Genomic DNA, 7,411 nt, shown 5'->3' on the forward strand with positions numbered 1-7,411 from the left:
GCCTCCTGTGGGAAATGCTATCCTTGTGGCTGTATTTGATTTTTGAAAATGACGAAACAGAAATTCAGAGCATGTCTCGGGGGGCAACCAAGCGGGTAATTCCTGGTGTTTTACTGAAATAATGAAGCCTGGTTTTCTGTGTCTGGTTCAAAAAGTAGCTTTCAAGGCAATAATCAAAAGTGAAATTCAAAAGAAGATACATCACTGAAACAAGCATATAATTTCCCAAGGTAGGAGATCTTGAAGGACGACATTCCTTGGTTTCTGTAACATGTCCTGTGTTTATTTAAACATTCTATATGATCGCTTGCAGAGCAACCTTATATGGAAAGCCGGCCTCACAACCGCCCACAGCCCCCACTACTAAATCACTGCAGCTCCCGGACGGAGCCGGGTAGCTCCATGCTGGTATCTAACGTGAGGAATTAAAATATAATTCCTGTTGCTTTTCCATCAATCACAAGCCAGATCTGTAGGTAGACTGTTGTAAACACGATTAATCACTTGTTTTAGAAAAGTCACAGGACTGCCTAATTATAACTTTGCTTTTTAATACTTTTGAAAAATAATGAATGCTCAAAGCAGAAAATTTGGAGAACAGTAGGTGTAAGTAATAACTAACCCACACCCTAATCCCATCATCTATAAATAATCAAGGTAAACATCGGGGCACGTATGCTCCCGCATCCTTCTCTGGTGGGTGGCGTTTGTGCGCAGGGTAGACAGCCCACTTGGGCTGGACAATCGGCCGTGCTGGTTGGCAGCTGTGGGAAGGAGGCAGGGAGCTCTGGGTCTCTCACTGTCTATAAAATGGGAAGAGCTTGCCTTCTGCACGCCTGGGGCAGCTAAAGGCCCAGGGAACACAGCACCAGGCCTGACCCATAACCGAGTCTTCAGTTAATTATGTCAACAATTTAGAAGGCAGCTGTGACCTCAAGAATTACATTGTGAGCATTTTCCTTGGCATTATTTAAGTTCTGGTCCAAGAGCACAATTAAAAACCTGAAGCCATTCACCTGTTACTCAGAACTGTCCGCAGGTTGGTAGATTATAGTCGTCACTGCCTGGAATCCAGGCGGTGACATCAAAGCCACAGAAAAGAATTAAAAATAAAAGAAATTCTCAGTAACTTATCACCACACCAGCAGACGTAGCATCCCTGCCAGTAGGTTCAGATACAAATATGTTAACATTTTAAAAAGTCCATCCTACCCAATTTGTCCCCAAGGGGGCATTTGGAAATGGCTGGAAATGTGTTGTGGTACTGGGGAGGGGGGCGGGGAGGACGTTGTTCCTGGCTCTGGTGGGTAGAGGCCTGGGAGGTGGCGAGCACAGTTCCAGGCTCATTCCTTACCAGTGCTGGAGCTGAGGAGCCTCTCTAACCCTAACTGCCTGATCCCAAAGACCTGGCTTTCCCTAGAGCACAGGTTCCCATCGGGACCCCTCAGGTTCTCTGGGCACCACCCAGGCCCTGGCTGAGTGCCACAGACAGGTGATGTCCGCCTGCCCACCCCAACAGGCCTCAGGTGCAGCCCTGCTGTCTCCTGGGCCAGGCTGCAGTGCCCCACCCCAAGCCACGAAGCCTCCAGACGGCTCCGCCTGCTCCAGTCCCAGGCCCTTCCGTTCCTGAGCCTCTGTTCTCAACCCTCACCCTCTTCTGCCTTGGCCCAAGCTTCTCCATGTCCGTGGGTCTACGTGGAGACTTGTCATGATCGAGAGTGACAGAGAGTCCATCTCACATGCAAACTGTATGGTATTTCAGTAGAAATACTCCAATACAGAATAAGGTCATGCGGCCACGGAGGACTTCAAGGAATGAGGGCCACCCTGGGTTACAGGTGAGGGGGGGAAATAGGGGTGGTCTTTGTGCCCCACACTACTCATCCTTAGACGAGATGCCCTTTCTTTAAGGTCTTTCTGCGGATCAGCCACCTGTGTTCCTATTTCCCCTACTATAAGTAGCCTCGACCTGGGGCCATCAGCGGCTTGCAGAATTGTGCACATGAAAGAAGAGCATCAGGTCCCAGGAAGGCCACCGCGAGCGCTCTCTTCAGTCCACGGTTTTCTGTGGGTGCTGAGGAGCTGCTGAAATCTCTCAGGTCCTTGCCTGCATGAGACAGGAAACATCAAAGTTCCTGAAAACCACAGCACACCTCCACCCGGAGCCGGGGCCAGGGGCCAGGGCCAGGGGCCGAGAAGGCAGAGGGGGCGGGCGGATTCCACAGTCCTCCCGGTGACTGAAGGGGACAGCCGCCAGGACGCGGAACTCGGGGGAGGCCCAAGCATCCTCGGCTACATTTTTTTAAAGTTATGCAATGTTTATCGAACTGAGATCACTGGAGGGAGAGAAGGAAAGAAAAGGAATCACACAAGCTTTACTAAACAAAGTCTCCTACCAGCACACACTGAAACCACTGCGGCCAGCCCGGCCACCAGAGCTCGGCTCCAGTTACAGAGATCTGAGGGACGGGGGTGGGAAATAAACAAGAGTCCAAGGGAAAATCATTAATAGGATGCTCCAAACTATTTTCCCACAAGTGATTTCTTTAAAAAAAAAAAGGTGGGGGGGTGGGGTGGGCGGGGGAATAGCAAGCCACACTCCACACTGGGAAAAAAAAGTCAATGTCCCGAATTCCTGTTCAAACAGAACCACATCCCCAAACTGAGATCCCATTGTCCTAGCTGTACAGCTGTGGGGTGCCACTCCAGAAAATGTCCAAAATATCAAAGAGCCATGTAATTCATAGAGGACTCGGTAAGGAGGGGGGAAAGAATTTAACAAGATCAACCCCCCCCCCAAAAAAAAAGAAACTACCAGAAAACCTAGGCTCACATCTCGGCAGTGTGTGGCTTCAAGATCTTCCTGTTTACAAACAACAACAAACACACAGCACGCACACACCACCACCCACATCCAGTTTTCCAGGAAGTTAGATATTTAAACAAAACATTTGGGCTTCTTCAGTGAAACAGATGTAATTTCTCCCATCATCAATGGACGAACTGGTGTGGCTCTTTAATTTTGGGGGACCAGAGATGGAACCCAGGGGTGCTCTGCTGCTGATGCACATCCCCCAGACCTTTTGATGTGCCATTTTGAGACAGGGTCTTGCTAAGTTCCTAGGGCCTTGCTAAGTTGTTGAAGCTGGCCTTCAACTTGCAATCCTCCTGCCTCAGCCTCCTGAGCCAGGGGGATCACAGGAGTGCACCACTGCACCTGGGCTGGTACAGTTTTTATAAGAGGAGTGGACAATAGATTCTAAGGGTCCTGGTTTCATCTTCCTGAGAGATTCCAAGTCCTATGGGGAATCAAACACCACGCAACATTTTTTTCTTATGAAATAAGTCATTGTTTTTGTCTCATGTGTCTTAAAGCAAAATAAGACGTCTCTGAGACAGGAAAGCAAATACATATCGGAAACTTTTTAACTCAGATGGATGTTGCTGATGTCGAGCTCAAGGCAACTCGGCAAGAAATGACGACTGTGCTAAGTTATCTAAGCCCATGACATCCGAGCTGTGTCAACAAGGCACCAAGACACAGTGACGAAAAGGCGCAGTCAGTCACGGCCAGACGTTGTGTCTGGTGACCGACAGCTGGGACTTCCCAGTCCTTGCTCTGGCTGGGTCTTGGGAGCCTGGGGAGAGGGCTCTTCCCACCAAGTCCCTCTGTCACCGCACACGGACAGCTGTGGTGAGCCTCTAGCGGGAGATCCTGCCTTCACACACCAGGTTTCCTAACCTACCCCCCATGGCCCTTCCTGGCTTTGGGGACTCCCAGTGGGGAACTTGGGTAGAAGCAAATTCTTGTCTCTGGAAAAGGTTCCTCATTAAAAAACACGTCTCCCATTATGTCCAAGCCTCTGACTCCACCATGGTCATCCTAAGAGCTGGAGGGATCAAAAGTCACCTGCAGAGCCACAGCCCACACCTGTCTTCCAAACGTCCCTCCCGTCTTCACCTTCAGAAGTGGCTTCTCTTCTGCATCAAGACTCTTCCTGTCTCAGATCCCACAGTGAGAGTTCTCCAAACCTCCTGCCGCCTCTCCTGAGGATCCCCACGTCTGGTCTCATAGACACCGAGGCCACCATCTTCCCGTCCCCAGTGGGCCAGGGAGTGGCAGGACCGCGAGGTTAGGAAGAGCACTGGGATCCAGGTCTGGTTCAGCCAAGGAGGGCGCGTGTGCTTCCCTCACACATCTCCGGCCTCCCTGGCCACCCCGTGGGCTGGATCCCCCCAGGGTCTTCCTGCCTCCGAGAGTTAGTGGAGGACGGTGCTGGCCGGGTTCTCGGGGAAGCAGCCGTCAAGGAGCCGTGACTCACGCGAGAGACGTACTGGGGGGTGTCCCCGAGAGAAAACGGGGAGCTACGGGATGCTCAGAGATACAGTGGGGGACACGGGGAGGGGACAGTCTCAGAGGGAGGTCAGGGTGCAGCTCGAGAAGGGTGCTATCAAGGTCACTAGTGATGGACTCACATCCACAGCCCAGCTAACTCCGCCACTGGTTAGGAGAAGGCTGAAGAAAGGGTGGCGCTGGGTCACTCATGGGGAATTCAGATGTACCAGATGGGAGGGGCCATGAGCACATGATGCTTTCCTCAGGGGGAGACCGAGGAAGAGTTTCTGCCTGGCCAACAGCAGGAGAAAGGCCAAAACGCCTAGGCAGCTGGGCCCCCAGGAAATGATCATGGCGGCCACGATGGTTACATGACACGGCTTCCGACACGACTGGAATCTGACTCACGTCTTTCTTCCCTACTTGCCCAGCCGCTATGCTCTGAGCCTGTGAGATCCTTGTGGGTGAGCTCATCTGGAATATCTGCGCTGCCCTGGACTCAGGGGACCTGCACTTCAATCACGTCAGCCAACAACCACTGCACAAGGAGCCGAACACAAAGGATGAACATGGGGCTGAAGATCGTCCAAGCTGGATGAGATCACCCCAGTCTAGAGGAACATTCCACGTCACTGGTGTAGGGACATCACAGAGGGGACACTGAGACAAAGCCTGCCAGACTCCTCGAGTTGAGGGCACAGAGATAAGAGTCCAGGAAAGTCAGTTGGCAAGAGTTTGCAAAGAGAGTCCCAAAGGAGACAGCCACTTAGAGAGGGTGCCCCAGAGATTTGCAGAGACTCCCGACTATTCAGCAGAGAACTTGGCCAGTCCTGCTTGTACGGAAGCTACCCAAAGAGTTCAGAGAAAGCACGCATCAAAGGAACAAGAGCTCACGTACAACTGGAAGGGATCTAGGCGATCTAGGTGATTCCTAGAGCCAGAGTGGGACATGCAGTAACTCACAGGGCACCAGAGCAGTCACAGTGTTGCACCAAGATGAAGAACAAGTTGCCCTAGGTCAAATGTGATAGTCCCACCCAACAAAGAGTGAAAGCAAGACTCCTAAGGAAGAAACTGAGTAACTTGACGTCGTCCCCAAACACAACACCAGAATGTTTTCAAGAATATGAAAATCACCCAGCATCCCAACAAGGTCAAATTCACAATGCACGGCATCCTGTCAAAAATGACCAAGCACGTAAAGAAAATGGAAAAGAGGGCTTATGAAGAGGAGAGAAATGAACAAAACTAAGTCAGAACTGACAGATGTTAGAATTACCAGACACAATTATTAAAAGCTATGACAACTGCATCCCAAGGGAAACTAGAAAATATTTTGAAATGTATAAAAATAAAACTTGGCACATTGAAATGTACAGGTGACAGTGACGGCAGCACCCAGCTGAGGATGTATAGCACCGATGCTTATGAGGGCAGACAGTCTCTGATCCACGACTTAATCTCCCAATTTAAGAAACAACAAAAATAAGGGCTGGGGTTGTGGCTCAGTGGTAGAGTGCTCACCTGGCATGCACGAGACACTGGGTTCGATCCTCAGCACCACATAAATGTAAAATAAAGATATTGTGTCCACCTAAAACTGAAAAATAAATATCAAAAAAATAAGAGCAAATAATCCCAAAATAAGAAAAAGAAAGCCTTCCCAGCAAAGTGCAATAATTAATGAAATCAAAGACAAAAGAATAATAGAAAAAAATCAATGAAACAAAAAGGTGGTTATTTGAAAAGATCGATGAATTGAGAAACCATTAGGCTGATGAAGTAAAACAGAGCAAAGACACAAATTAATAGAATTTGGAATTAATAGAATTCAGAAATGGAAGAGGCATATATAACACTACAAATCCCACACCAAATATTGCAGCAATAACAAGAATATGTTAAACACTTAGAAATTATGGATGAATTTTTTCTTCCTTTTTTTTCTTTTAATTTCATTAGACAGGGTTTTTTTCTAAGTGGCACTTAAACTCAAGATCCTCCTGCCTCTGTCTCCCATGTAGCTGGAATTACAGGTGGGCACCACCATGCCTTGCCTGGTTCATGAACTCATTTCTTAAAAATGGCAAAAACTCCTCCAAATCTGCTCAAGAAGAAATAAGTAATCGGAATCATCTTGCATTTGTTTCTTTGAAATAAAAAACTCACAGTCAAAAATATTCCCTACCAAAACAAAACAAACAAGAAACGACTCTTCCCGTCTCCGATGATTTCACTGGCAAATTCTACTGAATATTTAAAGAGAAACAAAAACCAATTCTAAACATCTTTACCAGAAAAAATAGGAGTGGGAACACTTCCCAACTCATTTTACGAGGCCGTCCTTAATCTCATGCCAAAACCAGAAGAAGACAATGCAAAAATCTCAGGCCAACATCCCTCATGAAGAAAGTTGCACCATTCCTCCACAATGAGTGACTAGCCAGGGCCGGTGGTAATATAAAAAGAATCACCAAATAGGGTTTATCCCAAGAAGGCAAGCCTACTTAATATTCCACAATTAACACTCTATCAAAAGTCTGTGGAAGGAAATACCACACAGTCATAAAATCGATGCAAAACCGTGGATAAGTTCAGTATTCATTAACAGAAAAAAACAAGCCATCAAAGGGAATTTCACTAACCTGATAAAGAGAATCACACTAAATGGTACAGAACGGAATGGTTTCCCCCAAGACTGGGAAGAAGGAGTCCACTTTTACCCCCACTGTTGAACATTTTACTGGCAATCGTAGTCAGTGAAGTAAAGCAAGAAATAGAAATAAAATACACCATATCAGAAAAGAAGAAACAAAGCTAGGTCTATTCAGAGACGACTTGATCATCTATGTAGAAAAGTCCAAGAAATCTACAGGAAAAAAAAAAAAAGAGTTCTTAGAACTAGTGAGTGAGATTTATGTGATCATAAGATTGAAGCTCAGCACACAAAAAAAATCCATTCTTGTATTTTTTACAAACTAGTAGCGAACAATGGGAACTCAAACTTTTAAAATATCTCATTTATAAAAAAAAAAAACCAGAGCATGAAATAATTTTTAGTTATAAATCCAGAAA

Source organism: Urocitellus parryii, chromosome 16 (assembly GCF_045843805.1).
Source record: "Urocitellus parryii isolate mUroPar1 chromosome 16, mUroPar1.hap1, whole genome shotgun sequence".
NCBI lineage: Eukaryota > Metazoa > Chordata > Mammalia > Rodentia > Sciuridae > Urocitellus > Urocitellus parryii.